The sequence below is a fragment of the Rana temporaria genome, chromosome 3 (genome assembly GCF_905171775.1).
Source record: "Rana temporaria chromosome 3, aRanTem1.1, whole genome shotgun sequence".
Classification (NCBI taxonomy): domain Eukaryota; kingdom Metazoa; phylum Chordata; class Amphibia; order Anura; family Ranidae; genus Rana; species Rana temporaria.
This window is the reverse complement of record NC_053491.1, coordinates 311,689,646-311,709,154: the sequence shown is the minus strand read 5'-3', so window position 1 is coordinate 311,709,154 and position 19,509 is coordinate 311,689,646. Positions and strand designations below refer to the sequence as shown.

The following is a 19,509-nucleotide window of genomic DNA, read 5'->3' as shown; positions in this document are numbered from 1 at the left end:
CATGCCTCCTTAATAATTGTACTGCCCTCTGCTAAACTCTTTCTGGTACATGAACATCCTTCCTCAGGATTAGTGACCAAAACTGAAGTTAAACCAGTGCATCATAAAGGGGGAGAATTATTGATATGAATAAATACCTGTTTTATTGTAGAAGAGTATTCTGCTAGCGGCAGCTTGCCATTGTATGCTATTGCTACACTATGGGGGTTCTTTACGAAAGGCAAATCCACTTTGCACTACAAGTGCAAAGTACACTTGAAATTGTGCTGGAGGTGCAGTCGCTGTAAATCTGAGGGGTAGATCTGAAATGAGGGGAAGCTCTGCTGATTTTATTATCCAATCATGTGCAAGCTAAAATGCTGTTTTTTATTTTCCTTGCATGTCCCCCTCGGATCTATAGTGACTGTACCTCCAAGTGCACTTTGCATTTGTAGTGCAAAGTGGATTTGCCTTTAGTAAATAACCCCCATTATTGCCAAAAGTATTGGGATGCCTGCCTTTGCACCCACATGAACTCTAATGGCATCCCAGTCTTAGCCCGTAGGGTTCAATACTGAGTCGGCCCACCCTTTGCAGCTATAACAGCTTCAACCCTTCTGGGAAGGCTGTCAGTAAGGTTTAGGAGTGTGTCTATGGGAATGGTTCACTATTCTTCCAGAAGTGCATTTGCGAGGTCAGGCACTGATGTTGGACGAGAAGGTCTGGCTCGTAGTCTCTGCTCTAATTCATCCCAAAGGTGTTCTATCAGGTTGAGGTCAGGACTTTGTGCAGGTCAGTCAAGTTCCTCCACCCCTTACTCATCGTCATCCATACTATATTGCCAAAAGTATTGGGCCACCCCTCCAAATCTCCAGCCTGCGAGACCCAGAACAGACCTAACTGATCGCATGCAGCTAGAACTAAATTTGTATAACCTAGAAATTGAAGCCACACTGATTACAGTTACATTTACCTAACAACAAAAATACAGCTCAACTGAACACAGTAAGCAAAATGAAATCTACCTAATCCTAGCACCTATCTAGGAGGGTGCTACACAGTAAATAACATTTATTTTGTTAAGAGGGTATTTGAATTTTATTAGAGTCTGCCTTAAAAATTGTATCCCCTTAACTGTTTTCCCACTGGCTCACGCAGATATACTGCAGCACAATTGCTCTCCTGGGCGAAATCCTGTACAGGTACATCCTTACCTTTTTCGGCTACCAGAGCATGACAGGGGACCCAATGCGTGTGGTCGGGGGGCACAATTGCCGCTGGCAATGCGCAATTGCGTGCACAAGTGCCAACATGGGGATTTGTGTGTGTAAACACACAAATACCTGTGCTGTCAGAGGGGAGGAGACATGTCGTTTGTTCCTAGTAAGTAGGAACAGTGATATGTCTCCTCTCCTAATCCTATCCCTATACAGTTAGAACACACTGAGGGGACACACATTTAACCCCTTGATCTCCCCCTAGTGTTAATCCCTTCACTACCAATGACATTTACACAGTAATCGGTGCATTTTTATAGCACTGATCGCTGTATAAATGTCAATGGTCCCAAAAATGTGTCAAAAGTGTCCAATCTGTCCATCGCAATGTCGCAGTACCGCTAAAAATCGCCATCATTACATTTAATAAAAAAAATTCCCATGAAAAAATGCCATAAATATTTCCCATAGTTTGTTAGACACTATGGCCCGGATTCACAGACACTGGCACATATTTATGCCGCCGTAGCATATCTCCTTTACGCTACGCCGACGCAGCGCAGAGAGGCAAGCACTGAATTCACAAAGCCAGTGCTTCCAAATCTGCGCTGGGTTTCTGAGGCGCAAGTCGGCGTAAGTGGAAGTGGGCGTGAGCCATGCTAATGAGGCGTGACCCCATGCAAATGATGAGCCGAGCGCCAGACAGATACGTATCGCCAACTGCGCATGCGCCGTCCCGTGGGCGCATCTCAGTGCGCATGCTCACAATCACGTTGAAACAACTGCCTAAGATACGTCGGATCACTGCCTACGGCGTGAACGTAACCTACGCCTAGTCATATTCACATTCTAGTTGTGGGGAAAAGGGGACGCAAATTTTGTTTGGGTACAGCATTGCATGACCATGCAATTGTCAGTTAAAACAGTGCTGTGCCAAATTGTAAAAAAGGTCTCTGGTCAGGAAGGGGGTAAAATCTCCTGGGGCTGAAATGGTTAAAAAAGGCTTCCTTACCCAGATCCACAGGCACAAGATCTGTGAATTAATTAAACATATTAACTTATAAAGTCATTCCAGTACATTAAGATTCTAATGATTCACATACATGTGCATGCAATATGTATACAGGGGACATCTAAACCCTGAAGACGCCTGGAGCAAAATATATACATACCCCCTCACAATTCGTAATGAAAAATCTCTTGGGCTGCATAAACAGTGGGATAGGAAAAGAGGATATGGTGATAACAGATTAAAGAGTAGGTAAAAGAATAGAAAAAAAAAGCACATGAAAGTAAACTAATTTCTGCACTATTCTGTACATGACCACACATGTAGAGAATATCTATCTATCATATTTCAAATTGTTTTCCAGTAGTCATAGTTCACATGATAACTAAAAAGAACTAGGGCGTTGAACCAATGTAGCCAGTTAAACCCAAATAAATCCCAACTGTCCTGCTGCTGTGAGATACTACTTGAGAATAAGTAAAAACAAGCAACACATAATAGCTCAGCGTAAAGACTTGAAGGGTCATGGTAATGAGGAGTTATTTTCCTAATTTGTAGCCCATTGTAATCACAATGACTTAGGCCTTCAGTTCATACATGTGATAGACTGTGAAAAGTTATTTTTTCTGCATTTGGTATTATTTTATGACTGAGAGACTATACTTACCAAAAATCACAATAAACCAACCAGTGGCAACTCCTACCTACATTATGGGAGTTGCACCATCCTTCCTGGCGGAACAATATTCCTGTAGGTCAGTTTCATCTGTTTAAGAAGAAATTGTGCTAGAACTAGGGTGACCACGTGTCCCGGATTGCCCGGGACAGTCCCGTATTTTGCAGGTCTGTCCCGGGCACCTTCATTCCAGGACAATACAGTGTCCCGGAATGAAACTGACACAGCCACCCCCCCAAGCCAAACAAATGCCCCCAAAAAAGGCTGCCACATCATCGCTTTACTCACTGACAGTACTTGTCCTGCATGGGAATGCCTGGAGGAGCACAGTCCCTACCCCCTACTTGCGATTGGAGAAATCATAAATCCCGCCTCTTGTGTCCAATCAAACAAACAAATTTTTGGGAAGGGGGGGTGTCCCTGAATGGTAGTTTGGAAATGTGGTCACCCTAGCTAGAACCGATGACTATAAGACACAAAGGGGGTTATTTCTGAAAGGCAAATCCACTTTGCACTACAAGGGCAAACTACAAGTGCAAAGTGCACTCGCTGTAGATCTGAGGGGGACATGCAATGGAAATAAAAAACAGCTTTTTAGCTTATACATGATTGGATAATAAAATCAGCAGAGCTTCGCTTAATTTCAGATCTACCCCTCAGATTTACAGTGAATGCACCTCCGAATGCACTTTAAGTGAAATTTCAAGTGCACTTTGCACTTGTAGTTTGCACTTGTAGTGCAAAGTGGATTTGCCTTTTCGTAAATAACCCCCAAAGTCTACTTGAACTGAAAATTCTAAACAGAAGGGTTATCCCAATAAATAAGTAAGAAGTGCTTACGCGATATATTTCTATTATCAACCAAATATTTGTCATACTACATCTGATGGTGGGGATACTACTAATGTGAATTTCATCACGGGGTTCAATGGCAATTAATATGGTATAGTTACAATTTTGAGAAAACACTGGCACATATTTCAAATCAGGTGGAAGCACTGTTTAGGTAGTCTGCAGCTGCTAAGGCAGACATTTCTCTATCCACGGAGATTGTAAAATTTTAAAATCTTTATTTAGACATCCCCAAAAAAATGAGACAAATCATTTGACAAAATCAGCATATATAGGCTATCAACAATATGATACAGTAGATATAAAAAGAGATTTAAATACTATAAAAACAATTAATTGTAGAAATAGAAAAAATCACAAACAGCGCTGATAGTGGTAGGTTCTAGCGTAAATCCCAAAAAAAGGAACCACTTCTACACTCAGTGCAGAATAGAAGAGTGTGTCAGTAAGATAGGGAAAAGTCCATTAAAATAGTGTCCAACATAAGGAGGAAACAGATAGCAAACACCTTCCACCCGAATTCCTTAGAAGACACCACGTGGGACAAAATAAGCCCCCTCTGGGGTACGCACTCACCGAAAAGCAATAAATGTAAAAGTTACTCCAGACTGGTACTACTCTTCATACAGGGTAATCAGAAGCATCTGTTATGAGTCTCCCAATGAAGCCAAAAAAACACAGAGAAATGCCATAGCGTAATTCCGTTTTTAATGATAATGAAAAAAGAGCCCCACAACACAGATTCCCCTCAATCAATGCACGTATCAATCAATGCATAGGTCACTTCCTGAGCGTCGTGATAAGCCAGGCCAGGGCGTGGCTTATCACGACGCTCAGGAAGTGACCTATGCGCTCCACCAGAGCCTCGGCTGGAACCAGGATAGTTTGTCTCCCACGAGATTACACCAGGCCAGTACGACGCTACTCCGGTCCTTGGAGATGGTGACTATGATGCGATATTGATTTTATTTACATGTACGTGCATTGATTGAGGGGAATCTGTGTTGTGGGGCTCTTTTTTCATTATCATTAAAAACAGATGGTCATGTTATTGAAAGATATCTGTTATTGATTATTGTGCAGTTTCTGTCCATTTTTGGCGCCGGGAGGTGTTTTATAGGCCCACAATACACTTCTTCTTTCCATGATACAGTAGATGCTGACAAACCCCGACCCCCAATATAGTCTTGTCTCCCTTGATATCCCAGAAAAATTACTTCAAACAGTATATTGAACACCAGGGTCATAAGATGCAATAAATGGTAATACGTGGCAATAGAGCCCAGGGTTAAGGCCTAAGTATGTGTCAGGGACGTACTGGGCACTTCAGAAGGCGTGCACCGATGTGCGCATGCGCGCGTGTTAAACACTCCAGAGATGTTGCCCCTTGCGGTTTGATCTGCTTCTGTTCCCTGAGTTCCTGATTCTGTGCCTGTACCCTGTTCCTGTGTTTGACCCGGCTTTCTGACTACGCTTCTGTCTCCAGTCCTGACCTTGGCTCGTTTGACCTTGCTCAGTTATTTGCCTGTTGCCAAGACCCATCCTGGACTTTGACTACTCTCTGCATGTCACTTATGATGTTACCTTGATGTGTATGACCGGCTTGTCTGACTCTGCAAACCTGCACCAGCTGACCTGCATCCTTGATCTGCAAACCTGCACCTGCTGACCTGCATCCCCTGCTCTGCAAGCTGCATCCGCTGACCTGCATCCTCTGCTCTGCAAGCTGCATCCGCTGACCTGCATCCTTTGCTCTGCAACCTGCATCCGCTGCTCCCTGTACCAGCCGTTCCAGTCTCCACTCGGCTCCACCACTCCAAGCAGTGAGGATCAGACAGGCACCCTTACCTCACCGTGCTCTTACCACCACTGTCCCCACTCCAGTGGTCTCCGAGCCGGGGTTGTACGGGAGGTCCCTCTCCGCACGTCAGGCTCACACCTAAGGTACGTTACAGTATGCCTCCCATGACCACATGTATGCTCAACAAAGCAGCAATCAGAAAGTAAAAAAGTGATTGTAACACTTAAATCAAAACCAACACTTACCTCTCTGACCCTTATACACACGATCGGATTTTCTGTCGGAAAAACATTGGTTGGTTTTTCTGACGGAAATCCGCTCAAGCTTGGCTTGCATACACACGGTCACACAAAAGTTCTCTGAACTTTCGTCCGTCAAAAACGCGGTGACGTACAACACTACAACGAGCCGAGAAAATGAAGTTCAATGCTTCCGAGTGTGCGTCGGAATTTTGCGCGTCAAAATTGCTACAGACGATCAGATTTTTCGATAGGAATGTTTTCCGTCTGAAAATTTGAGAACCAGCTCTCAATCTTTTGTTGGCGGAAATTTCAACAGCAAATGTCCGATGGAGCATATACACGGTCGGAATTTCCCTTCAAAAGCGGATATCAGACTTTTGCTGTCGGAATTTCCAATCGTGTGTGTGGGGCATAACACTAGCCTTAACCTAACCCCTTACATAAGTCCCTGCTGATGCATTTTTATCAGTCAGGCACTGAAAGTATTGGGTCAATCAGTGCCAATGATAGCGTGCCCTTCACTGAGATTTTTCTAATGCAATAAAGCAGGGGTGCTCAACCTGTGGTCTGCAGGCCACATGTGGTCATTGAAGCCCTCTGATGTGGCAATCCACCTCAAACTAGGGAAGCGCACTTCCCTTATATCCTGCAGGTTTTGTGCGCATTCTAAAAACACACCTAAACTCCTAAATTAAAGAGTTTTGGTGCGCATTCAGAAAGTGTAATACACCCGCAAGATATAATAGAAGTCTATGGCAAAGCGCAACAGGTAAGAAAAAGGTTCACTGTGCTGAACCGCCAGTGCTGGCAAACCGCAGCGCATTAGTGTGAAAGCAGCCTTATATGGGGCTCAAGACAGTAAGGGCTTGTTTACATGTGTGATTTTGGGGACAATAAACCCCAAAATTGAGATGTATTTTTACCACACACCCCCCAACCACTGGTGTAGCGTCAGGGGTCACAATGGTGACCCCCTTCCATGCTCCAGGGGGCCCGTGCGGCCTTCCTGTAACATTCTGTTTTACACTTAGACAGGAGGGTTGGTGGAGGATGCATATACAGAAACCAATCCTCTCCATTTTCTTCCTGCAACTGCTGAAAACGTGCTTCTCCTCCGTTCCCTCCCACCAGCATTCAGTGGCTGAACGTAAACGTGCACTAGGCTCCAACTTCATGGGGCGCCACCCATCCAGTGAACAAAATTGAGAGATGACCGTCGGCACTCAGCAACTGCCAGCTTACACGAGCTGGGAGATGGATATGTTAGCTGCCGGCCAGTTGGAAAGGGCTGGACTGTTCAGACTCACAAACTGATAAGATGCATGGAGGAGATCAGCTATGAAAAAAGATATGCTGAACCTAATTTATTCTCTCTTGAGAAGAAGAGATTAAGGGGGGATATTATCAAAATGTATAAATACATAAGGGGTCCATATAGTGAACTTAGTGTAGAATTATTCACTTTCAGGCCATTACAGAGAACAAAGGGGCACTCCTTACATCTGGAGGATTTAACCTTAACATACGCAAATGCTTCTTTACAGGAAGAGCTGTGAGAATGTGGAATAGACTCCCTCAAAAACTGGTTCTGGACTGCTAGTGGATTATTAAAAAAAAAGAGCTGGATACATTCCTAAATGCACAAAATATAGTGGTAATAACAAAAAGGGTAGTTGATGTTTTTTTATTGGTCGAACTAGATGAACTATTGTCTTTTCTCAACCTAACTACGTAAAAATCGTATATTTGTATATTAATGAAATCATATTATTCCATAACTTTTTTGAGCCCAGGTTCACACTAGTGAGATCACAGATGCGATGTTTGTGAGATGCGAGGTTCAGCCATACAGTTGAATGGCTGAACTTGGATTATATTTTCACAGAAAAAAGTGCAGGGACTTATTTTTCCCTGCACTAGAATCGGATCGCATGTCTGTTCTCACCTATGCGATCCGATTCCTGTGTGAGTTCACAGTTTGCACTGTGATCAGTGAACCGATTTGGGGGTGTTATTAACAATGTAATGACACCTGCAGCGGCTCGCAAAAACGACAGTGTGAACTGCCTGCAGGAGAGGAGCGATGCAGGAACCAGCGCTGTAATTGTGCAGGTTCCAGCATTGCATCAGTGTGAACCTAGGCTAATAGTGTGACTAAAAATTGCTTGTGTGCTCCCAGCTACCTTAATTGAGATGCATTGTCAGCTAGTGGATATTTGTGAATATTACTTGGTCAGGTTGAGATCTGTCAATATAAAATCCACTAAATATTGCTTTCTTTGTTTTACTTTTTAATGCAAGGTGTTCTCTGATTGGACGATGTGGAGATTGTGATGTCACTGCCCCTCTTCTCCATCTCGTCCAAGCAAAGAATGCCTTGTACTCACTCAGAAAAAAACCAAGGCATTCTATGAATGGTGGCAGTTCTGAGTGAGTCTTACCTCGTGGTCAATGTGCAAGAGGGAAATCAGGTGGGTAAATTGATAGTGCAGAATCTGATGGGGATCAGAGTTCATCTTCAGTACCACATCAAATGAAAAAATAGTCCTCTATACATTGGTGCTACAAGACAGCAACATGAGGATGAGGTACAGTATAAGGCATTATGGTACCATATTTATGGGGATTTGAAATACCCTTCACATTCACCATCGTTGGTACAGACCTAGTGCAAGCAGCAAAATACTAGTATTTAATACTAAATGATCTGCATAATTTTATACCATGGTATCATGTAACATATTGAGAAAATAACAGTTTTTATGTCATATTTATGGGGAACATGGTTACTTGGTGATCTTACACAAGTAATTTTAAGGAGCTTGCAAGTGGAGATGTTTAGGAAAACCTCCTCTGCACCACAATCAGATCATCAGATTATTTTTAGACAAGATGTGGGTGGACTGGTAAATACAGAAATAGCTGGATTAAAAGCATAAGTACTGAGCAGGTAGACTGGGCTTACTATATGCATTTCAGGTTTAATTTTCAGTTTTTATTGGAGTAACATGGGAACTGTACCCCAGGCATCTCTATATTGCAGTTATTACTACAATTGTTCTTGATTAGAATCAGTCTATCATGATCAGGCGTCGGGCTTGTAGACCAATTGCAATAGCAGTTGAAGACAGGTATACAGATAGTCACTTCTGGTAGATCACACAGGCTCCCCTGAGGTGCAGAGTCTAATTACTAGCTGGTTTTCCCCAGAGCTCCTGATGGTGGAGATGGATTTAGCTGCAAGCTAGTACCGGGTCACAGTTCTCAAGTTTTCCCCACGGGGGTGTGAGCAAGCCGGGGTCCAATAGCGGATAAACAGACAAGGATGAAACAGCAGCATGGTCAGTAAACAAGCCAAGGGATCAATCACGAGTAGTTGCAGATTGGGATCAGGCAGTAGAGTAGTCCAGGAACTGACCGAGGGTCAAACATGAGCGGTTGCATGTACAAATGGCAGCAGGAAAGACACCAGCAAGTCACTGGCAGGGAAGGCACAATAACCTGGCAAAGAGGAAGTGCTGAGACAAGGCTTTTATAGGAAGTTCATGGGAGGAGCAAGGGGTTCAAGGTTCAAGGCAATCAAGACACCAAGCAGAGTAGTCTAATGGATCAGATAGGTTTATTCAGCACATCAGGCAGGGAACTGTCCAGCATCCCAGATAGCTCAGTGGGAAGAGATAATGCCGGACACAGAAGAGGCCCCAGGTTCAAGCCCAGGTCCTGACACAGTCATTGTAGAGCTTAACGTTACACATAACAGATGTGGTAAAGTTGCATATAAATTAAACCCTCTCCTTTGGCATTGGAGTGATCTAAAAAGGCCCAATCCCTGTCAGGCTGTTGTTTTGAAAGTGGAGCCCCATTTTTCAGGCACATCTTGCACCCAACCATGACTAAAGGTCATACATTCTCATAGCTCCCAACAGTCCCTGATTTTGAGGTCCCTCTATAAAATGCACTTTTTATCTTTCAAAAAGAGTTTCCCAGTGCTAAACCTTTAATCCAAATTGCGGCATTACACCTGTAAGGGGCCCAATGGTCCCCAATGGCCCGGACGCCCCCCCATTTTTTTTGTACGACCCCCCCTTTGGCAACTCGCGGCAGGGACACTTCCCCCTTGTTTTTGTTTTTTTTTAAACATTTTTTTTTCGTCTGACTTTAGCAACTCGCGGCAGGAGAGAGAAGACTTGACTTTGTTTTTTTCGCCAGCACCAACCCCCCCGTCCCGCTTATCTCGTGGCAGGAGAGAGAAGAGAAGACATGACACTTTCGTTATCACAACCCCCCACTTATAATCTTGTGGCAGGACAGAGAGGAGGGCAGGGGGCCCTGCCTAAAGCTGTGTAAGACCCAAAATTTGTGATGGCTGCCCCGATGGTGTACATTCCACATGATTTGCCTCTAAAAAAAACTACAAAAAATTAATTTATAATAGCCGGAATTTCCGATTTTCACTTGTTATAGCAGAGCAACTTTCCACTGAATAATAATAGAAAATGAGGTGTAGCACTAAAATAATACAAAAAAAGTTCTAATGAATCACTCCAAAATATTGCAATTGAGGCATAAATCCAATCCAGAAAATCCAGCAACAACAGACACTACACTGACCACACTACACTAAACTGATCACTACACTGACCACTGTCCACTACAATACACACTTCACCACACACTACACTGACCACTGCAACACACACTACACTGACCAAGGCAACACACACTACACTACACTGACCACTGCAACACACACTACACTACACTGACCACTGCAACACACACTACACTACACTGACCACTGCAACACAGACTACACTACACTGACCACCAGTGTAACAAAGCGAGTACTCACAGTATCCATGCAGGCTGACGGTGAGGAGGGGGCAGGGGCTTCTGTCTGTGTAGATACTGCATCCTCTTCCTCCTGGCCTGGGTTTTCTCCCGACAGTCCTGGGGGGGTGGTCGGTGGCGGTGCAGAGTCAGAGTGCCGGACCCCTTACAGCATAGTGACATGCACAGCAGGAGTCTCAACACTCAGGAGAAGCGGCGGCGTAAATCGGCGCTGTGGGGCGGGATAAAAGAACGTGGGCTGCACGAGCGGGGATCCTGGAGGACTCGGAGGACTCAGTCACATGTAATGGAGAAGGAGGATGCCGCCCTCTGCTGCCCTAAATTCCCCCCAGCCGGGCTCCCACTCTCTGCACGCTGCACGGTCATATTCCCTGGCATTGGCAATGCTGGCATCAACGTCTTCACTCAGTGAGTGACTGAACAGTGCAGAGTGAGTGAAGACGATGATGCCGCAGCCGAAGACAAAGTGTTCAGTCACTGAACTTCAGTGTTACCGACCGTGGCGCTGGAGCCTAAGCCGCGCCGCAACTGTTTTTTTTATAGCTGCTCACAGTCTCCTTAACTAATCTCCCGCCTGTCACTGCGCCCCTCCAAATTTTGGCCCGGGGGAAGGGCCCCCCCACGCTACGCCACTGATGCCGCGTACACACAACTATTTTTCGGGTTGTAAATGATTACGTTTTTTTTTATGTCATTAAAAACGATCGTGTGTGGGCTCCAGAGCATTTTTCAGGACGTAAAAAATAGGCATTAAAAATTTAGAACATGCTCTAATTTTTCACGTCATTTTTAACGTTGTCATTTTTAACGGCGTAAAAAATGGTCGTGTGTGGGCTTTAACGACGTGAAAAAAACGTGCATTCTCAGAAGCAAGTTATTAGACGGGAGCGCTATTTCTGGTAAAACTAGCGTTCGGAATGGAGTAAGCACATTCATCACGCTGTAACAGACTGAAAAGCACGAATCGTCTTTTACTAACACAAAATCAGCAAAAGCAGCCCCAAGGTTGCAGGCACCCGAATGGAACTTCCCCTTTATAGTGCCGTTGTACGTGTTGTACGTCACCGCGCTTTGCTAGAGCATTTTTCACGATCGTGTGTAGGCAAGGCCGGTTTAACGATCGTGTTGAAAAAAACGTTTTTTCTAGACCATTAAAAACTTAATTTTTTTACAACCCGAAAAACGATCGGGTGTACGCGGCATTACCGTCAGTACATGGGTAATGCTCATATAAGATATCCCAAATCAAGGAACATGGAAACTCTCAATTCACCAGATGATCCCTCTCTCAGAAAGATCTTCCACCAGTCCTCTCTCCACTGACCAATCGAATTTCAATAGGATTGGATATCAGCAAAGGGGTTAACCAGAGAAACTCTAATAGCAGACCAAATTATATCATGTTGTAAAAATTAGAGCAAAACTCATTGCGCAAACATCTCATCAAATTAAAAAGATTTATTGTCAAGATAAGTATGGATGCACTCACATATTAAAAGAAAATAGCAAGCATGTAACAAGAAAGTGACCAGCGCTTCCCACCCATCGTCCGTCCCTCCAACAGCCTTCCTCCTCTAGCCCGACGTTTCTCCACTAACTTGTGTCATCAGGGGCGTGGCCATGACGCATGATGTTGTTGCTTAAATAGGAGGCGGAAATGAACTAAACACCGGAAGTGAAGTGCGTTCCAACGGGCAGGAGGATTGCTGTTGGAGGGAAGGACGAGCGCCATCTGATGGGTAGGAAGCGCTGGTCACTTTCTTGTTACATGCTTGCTATTTTCTTTTAATATGTGAGTGCATCCATACTTATCTTGACAATAAATCTTTTTAATTTGATGAGATGTTTGCGCAATGAGTTTCTCTCTCATTTTTTACACGTGATATCATTTGGTCTGCTATTAGAGTTGCTCTGGTTAACCCCTTGCTGATGTCCAATCCTATTCAAATTCGATTGGTCCGTGGAGAGAGGACTGGGGGAAGATCTTTCTGGGAGAGGGATCATCTGGTAAATTGAGAGTTTCCATGTTCCTTGATTTGGGATATCTCATATGTGCATTACCCATGACACTAAGGGTCAGCGTGTTTGGGTGCTGGTGGCAGCTCTCCTATTCCTTTTACACTTGATCTTCTCTTTTTCCCTGGATTTTCTGGATTGGATCTATGCCTCAATTGCAATATATTGAAATGATTCATTAGAACTTTTTTTGTATTATTTGAGTGCAACACCTGATTTTCTATTATTATCCATTGTATCCAACAATATTGTGTTAGCTGCTCCATTTTTTTATTTTGTTTTGTATTTGATTTAGCGCAACAAATTCGTTTATTTCAACTTTACCCTGCAGCTGGATTCAGGCCTTTGCAGTGCACCAACACACGTTCATGTGTGTCACAGTAAGCAGCCCATTAATTTTGAGTGGGCTGTCAATACACCACAACTGACCTTTAGGCTCTGTTCACATTGCTATTTTACAGGCGTTTTTTCGGGGCGTTTTTGCAGAGTTGTTGTACAGAAATTTTTAAGGTTAAAAAGTCATCAATGTAAAAAGCAGAAAATGCCTGGAATCTGCCAAAAAAGAAGCTCCTGTACTTTTTTGAGTGACGGGCATTTTGCTTCAGGCAACAGAATGCTCAAATGTGAACAGGGACCATTGAAATGAATGGGATTTGTCTTGTTGAGCGTTTTTAGAGCTGAGGCTTACAGCAGAAAAACGCCCAAAAACACCTAGGTGTTCACTGAGCATTCTGTCACCTTAAGCAAAACACCAGTCGCTTTTTGGCAGATTACAGGCGTTTTACTGCTTTTCATTGGTCACTTGTCCACTCAAAAGCCTGCACGAAAACGCCAGAAAAATGCCTGTAAAAATAGCAACGCCTAGATGTGAATGGAGCCTTAATGGCCCGGCAACTTTTTTTTCTATTGCACCACAACCCACAGATAGGTCACAACTTTGCACTGGGGTGCCATTCAAAATGAATGGCACTACTGTACACCACAATTCACATGTTGATGTGCATTGCAGTATCGCGCATTATCAGGCATTACAAGGAGGTGAATTCGTCCTCGGGGAATACTTTTTTTTATTTATTATTGAGACCCCTTTCACACTGAGGTGCTTTTCAGGTGCTTTTGTGCTAAAAAATAGTGCATGAAAAGTGCCTGAAAACTGCTTCTTATTCATTTCGATGAAAGCTTTCACACTGGGGCGGTTCAAAAAGTCCTGCAAGCAGCATCTTTCAGGCATGTTTGAAGCACTTTAAAAATCGCCTCAAAAACGCTTCTGTCTATTGAAATGAATAGGGATGAGCTTCGAGAAGATCATCCGGCATCCAGAGCTCCAAAGCAGAGCATCGGAGGCCGCCTCTCTCCGCCGGACACAGCCCAGCGAAATGACGCGGCTGGAGCTTTGACATTTCTTATATAGGGGAGGCGGGGCCACCCGTCACGTGACCCCGCCCCCTCTGACGCAAGGGGGAAGACTGGGCTTCCCCAGTGACGTAGCAGAGGGTGCGTCAGAGGGTGTGGGGTCACATGACGGGTGGCCCCGCCTCCCCTATATAAGAAATGTCAAAGCTCCAGCCGTGTCATTCCGCTGGGCTGTGTCCGGCGGAGAGAGGCGGCCTCTGATGCTGTGCTCTGGAGCTCTGGATGCCGGATGATCTTCTCATCGCTGGACCGGAGAGGAGATCACTCGTCGCTGGATACAGACAACGTTGGAGCAGGAAGCCGGGACCGAGTGGATTACCACCGCTGGATTTTTTTCTTTTTTTTTTATAAAAAAAATGACTTTTTTCTACGGTGCGTGTGTGTTTTTTCCAACTATTTACAATTCCTTCGTGAAATGGTAGGGGTACAATGTACCCCATTACCAATTCACATAGGGGGGGCCAGTATCTGAGGGTCCCCTTCCAGATTCTGATAAGCCCCCCGCCCGCAGACCCCCACAACCACCGGGCAAGTGTTGTGGGGATGAGGCCCTTGTCCCTATGAACATGGGGACATCCTCCCCATGTTGAGGGCATGTGGCCTGGTACGGTTCAGGAGAGGGGGGGCCGCACTCTGTCCCCCCCTCTTTTCTGCGGCCAGCCAGGTTAACGTGCTCGGATAAGGGGTCTGGTGTGGATTTTTGGGGGAACGCCACGCCTTTTTTTTTTTAAATTTGGGATGGAGTTCCCCTTAAAATCCACACCAGACCTGAAGGGTCTGGAATGGATATTTGGGGGGAACCTCACGTCATTTTTTTTTAAATTGATGGCGGGGTTCCCCTTAATATCCATACCAGACCTGAAGGGCCTGGTAATTGAATTTGGGGGGACCCCCACGCTATTTTTTTTTATTTTTTATGAATGAATCCTCTCTGAATTGCCAGAGCCGACAATTCATTATAGCCGCAAGTCCGGTTTTAAATGTCTTTTTTTCTTTCAGAAATGACACTTTGTGCAGAGACAGTTCTAAGTACGGGAAACATGCGAACTTTACACATGCTAACTTTACACCCCCCCTAGATATGAAATTTAAAGGAATATCTCACTTTTATTGTTTCACTTTTAGCATTATTAAAATCACTGCTCCTGAAAAAACATCAGTTTTTAAAACTTTTTTTTGCATTGATACATGTCCCCTGGGGCAGGACCCAGGTCCCCAAACACTTTTTAGGACAATAATTATTGTAAAGGCATATTAGCCTTTAAAATTAGCACTTTAGATTTCAAACGTTCGAGTCCCATACACTTTAATAGGGTTCTAAAGTTCACATGAACGTTTGGTGTGTTCGCAAGTTCTGGTGCGAACCGAACAGGGGGGTGTTCGGCTCATCCCTAGAAATGAATGGAAAGCACTTCCAAGGCGATTCAAAAGCACAGCAAAGTGGCTCTTTTTTCTTAATTTTTAAGGTCACGTTTTATGCTGCAGCATGAAGGGGTTTATAAACACTGACACCACTGTCACTAATGCAGCACAAAGGGGTTAATTAACTGACACTGGTCACTAATGCGTTAGTGACCAGTGGCAATACATTAACCCCCTTCATACTGCATATTACTGATACCATTGGTAATTAACCACCTGCTGACCCGCCGCAGTACATACTGTATACTGCGACGAGGCTGCAGCTACAGTCAGGCACGGCGACGTACCCATTCATTGCTGCCTGTTTTAGGTGCATGCCCTCACCCATCAACTCCCTTGTGATTTGACACAGCGAGAATCTGGGACCTGTTGATAGGGTGTGTCCAATCACAGCCCAGAGAGGGCTCTGTACAGAAGTGTGCTAGAGTGTTAAAAAGCAGCACACATTGCACATGGTTAGGTACACAATTAACCCCTTGATCGCCCCTAGATGTTAACCCCTTTCCTGCCAGTGTCCTTAGTACAGTGGCAGTGTATAGTATTAGCACTGATCTCTGTATTAGTGTCACTGGTGATGTCAGTGGCTGTTAGTCAGCTCCAACAAAGTGTCAGTTAGGCCTTGTACACACGATCAGTCCAATCCGTTGAAAACGGACTGAAGGACCGTTTCATCAGTCCAAACCGACCGTGTGTAGGCCCCATCAGTCCGTCATTCTTCGGTCCAAAAATGTAGAACTTGCTTTAAAATTGAACTGATGGACGCCGAACCGATCAGTCAAAACCGATGGTTAGTACGCAAAAGCATTGGTTCAAAACCCGCGCATGCTCAGAATCAAGTCGACGCATGCTTGGAAGCATTGAAGTTCGATTTTCGTCGTGTTTTACGTCACCTGGTTGGACTCGATCGTTTTTTTAACTGATGGTGTGTAGGCACATCAGACCATCAGTCAGCTTCATCGGTTAACCGATGAGAGTGGTCCTTCAGTCCGTTTTCATCGGATTGGACTGATCGTGTGTAAAGGGCCTTAGTGTCACTATCACAGTCTCACTATAAGTCACTGATCGCAGCCATTGCTTGTTTATTAAAATAAACTGTATACATTCCATCGTTTAGTAGACGCTATAGCTTTCATACAAACCACCTAATATACACTTCTTTTTTTTTAACAAAGACATGTCGCAGAATAAATTTTGGTCTAAATTAATGAAGAAATCGTTTTTTTGTTTTGTTTTTTTATTGGGTATGTTTTATAGCAGAAAGTAAAACATTTTTTTTTTTTTTTTTCCGTTTATATAATAAAAAAAAAAAAAAAAATGCAGTGGTGTGCAAATACCACAAAAAGAAATCTCTGTTTTTTTGAAAAAAATTATATATCAATATTAGTTTGTATCAACCAACCCCCCCCCTAAAGAGTTAACCACTCCAGCCAGTTCACATGGGGATCACAGACATTGCCCTCAATGCTGGGGGTTATTACATTAGCACTAATGCTGGGGATTATTGTTGCAGAAACTGACACGAATGCTGTCGGTTATTATTGTTGTAATTGGTTGCTGATTCTTAAACTGGCACCAATACTGGTGATCAAAATGTAGAAACATTGATGCTTGGGGTTATTATTGCTGCTGCTGACACCAATGCTGTGGATTGGTATTTTGTAAATTGGCACTGATGTTAGCGATTATTATTATGGAGATTACCATTTATACTGAGAGTTGTCATTTTCTAAACTGGCACAGAAGCTGGGGATATAATTGCAGAAACTGGGACTGATGCTGATGGTCATTATTAATCGGCTTGCCGACCATATCACATGTACGGCGGCTCTGCTGCCCTGGATCATGTGTCAGGTACAGAATCCGGCACTTCCAGGTATCCAGGTAGGGGGCACACGCACGTGCCACCAGTGACCTGGCTGTGCTGTGATAATACACAACAGATGCTGATCAGTGTGTGCCAGCCAATGGATGACCACCAGTACCCACTGATTGTTGGGAAGAGCTCTGTCCTGTCAGCAGGGAAGCTAAGCTGCATTATTATTTCAAAGCACTTTAAGTACCTCTAATAAAATACATATATTTAAATGTAGTGTAGTGAACTCTGTTTCTATCGAATTAAACTTAATTGTATTTTCGTGTTTTGAAATTATATTGACTCTTTCTTTATGAGGGGGGCGCAGTTTGCCATCTTCGCCCTGGGCATCAGATGATCTTGACCCGGTACTGGTGCCAGATTTTTCTTGTCGGAAATTCTGATCGTGTGTATGCGGCATTAGTCATTGGAAGATCTAAAGGAAATTGTACAATCTGATTGTGGTGAGCACAAATGTCCTTTCTGAGTACATAAAATATTTTAAAAATTCATACCATAAATTAACTGTTGCAAAGAATGCATGAAAATTGGCCAGGGAGATTGAGAAGCCAGACAGCAATGAATTAATATCTCACACAGATATCATTTACAGAAAGAGTAAAAAAATGTTTTCTAGAAAGTTTTATGTAGGTGCCCAAGGGGGACATTTAATAGCTGTGTCTGTACTAGTATCATTATAACAAAAAAATAATAATTAACATTCCTTTGCTAATGACTTTTTGTACTGCAATTCATTTTCTCATTAAACAGAAAATACTTATTCACTGGAACACTATATTACAGAAATGATGCTAATCATCTCTGTACAAACTGCTCTCCAGACTGCAAGTGGAAAGTATGAAAGTGTTAGGCCTGAAGTCATATAAAATATACATGCTGACACATACTGTACCCGTTCTACTCACGTTTTATCAGCTTTCTAATCAGTGCAGAAAAAACTCAAATGAACAGCTGTAGAGTTTTAGAAGTGTCACTCGAGGAGTATGTAAAATTCTTCATCTGAGTGGGGCGTTCTGCATCGCCAGGCTGTTTTCTGTAAAATATGTGAGTGTTTGTCCCATCTGCTGATACTCCTAGCACTCAGACTGAACTTTTTTTTATTTGCTTTTGCCAAAGCATATTTTTCTAATGTTGTAATTGGCTTTGAGCTCTCTTTACATGCTACGTCACAAAGGAAATCTAGCCTCTAAACAGATGGTTGTACAGTACATTGACCCCATCTATATTATAGGAATTTATCATATAGAAAATCTAGCCTCTAGAATTGTTGTATGGGATTTTGACTCCTAGAAATGCAGAAGTAAGCGAAGTATACCACTCTAGGGCAATAAAATATTATATTTAGATAAAAAAAAAAAGTACAGTGATAAATTGTCCAGAACATTGTGCATGTGTATTAAGCTTCAGGTGTTTGTTTCCTCTGCTGGGCAAGGGGAGGAAAGGGGTTCCTCAGGCACAAAAATTATGCGCAATTACAGGCTAGAAATAACTGAATATGCTCAAAAGGCTTGTGTCTATTTTGGGTGTAAAACATAGGGCAACTGAGCAAACTAATGGGAACAGAGACAATTAAATGAGAATAGGATTCTGCATGTAGAGCATAGTAAGGCATAAGGAAATTATCAGAAAAACGCTCAAGTTTTAATGGGGGCATAATTTATATATACTATATACTATAAAAGATGAACTCATTCAGATAACAGTGCATAAAATGCATGTGTCTGCCTAATTGAACTCAAACGTTATGTTTTTATACTGTAGTTACCAATAAAAATGCATTTTCTTGGAATAATATCAACCATTCGAATTCTTCTAATGTGCAAATTGGAAACCTTGTAAATGCAAAATTAAATAAATAACAGGGATGTTTTCAAATGCAAAGGGTCAATGAGCAAAGTTGAGATGTAGCCCCCAACAAATCTGAAATCCAGTTTAAAGCTGGATCGAAATTCAAACATTTGAGTCCATCTATGGCCATTTCCGCTCTAGAGAATTCGATCTAATTATCCTGTTCGGATAACAATTGTCACTTGAAATCTCTTTACAATGTCATGTAGATCTCCTTTAAATACCTTTTGTGCCTCTGGGACGAGAAATTAGGAAAAATTACCTTAAAGTGCAAAGCCAGGGCCAGGCTTTGGACATTCAATTATTTATA

General features: G+C 43.2%; 1 protein-coding gene across 1 annotated transcript in view; it reads right to left on the bottom strand.

The window, feature by feature from the left end:
- Positions 1-18,468, bottom strand: part of C1QTNF2 (C1q and TNF related 2) — a 73,413-nt gene extending 54,945 nt beyond the window's left edge. Inside the window, exon 1 of the mRNA XM_040344805.1 lies at positions 18,257-18,468. The gene's annotated coding sequence lies outside the window, so the exon portion shown is untranslated. The remainder of the gene's footprint in view (positions 1-18,256) is intronic.
- Positions 18,469-19,509: the final 1,041 nt, after the last annotated feature.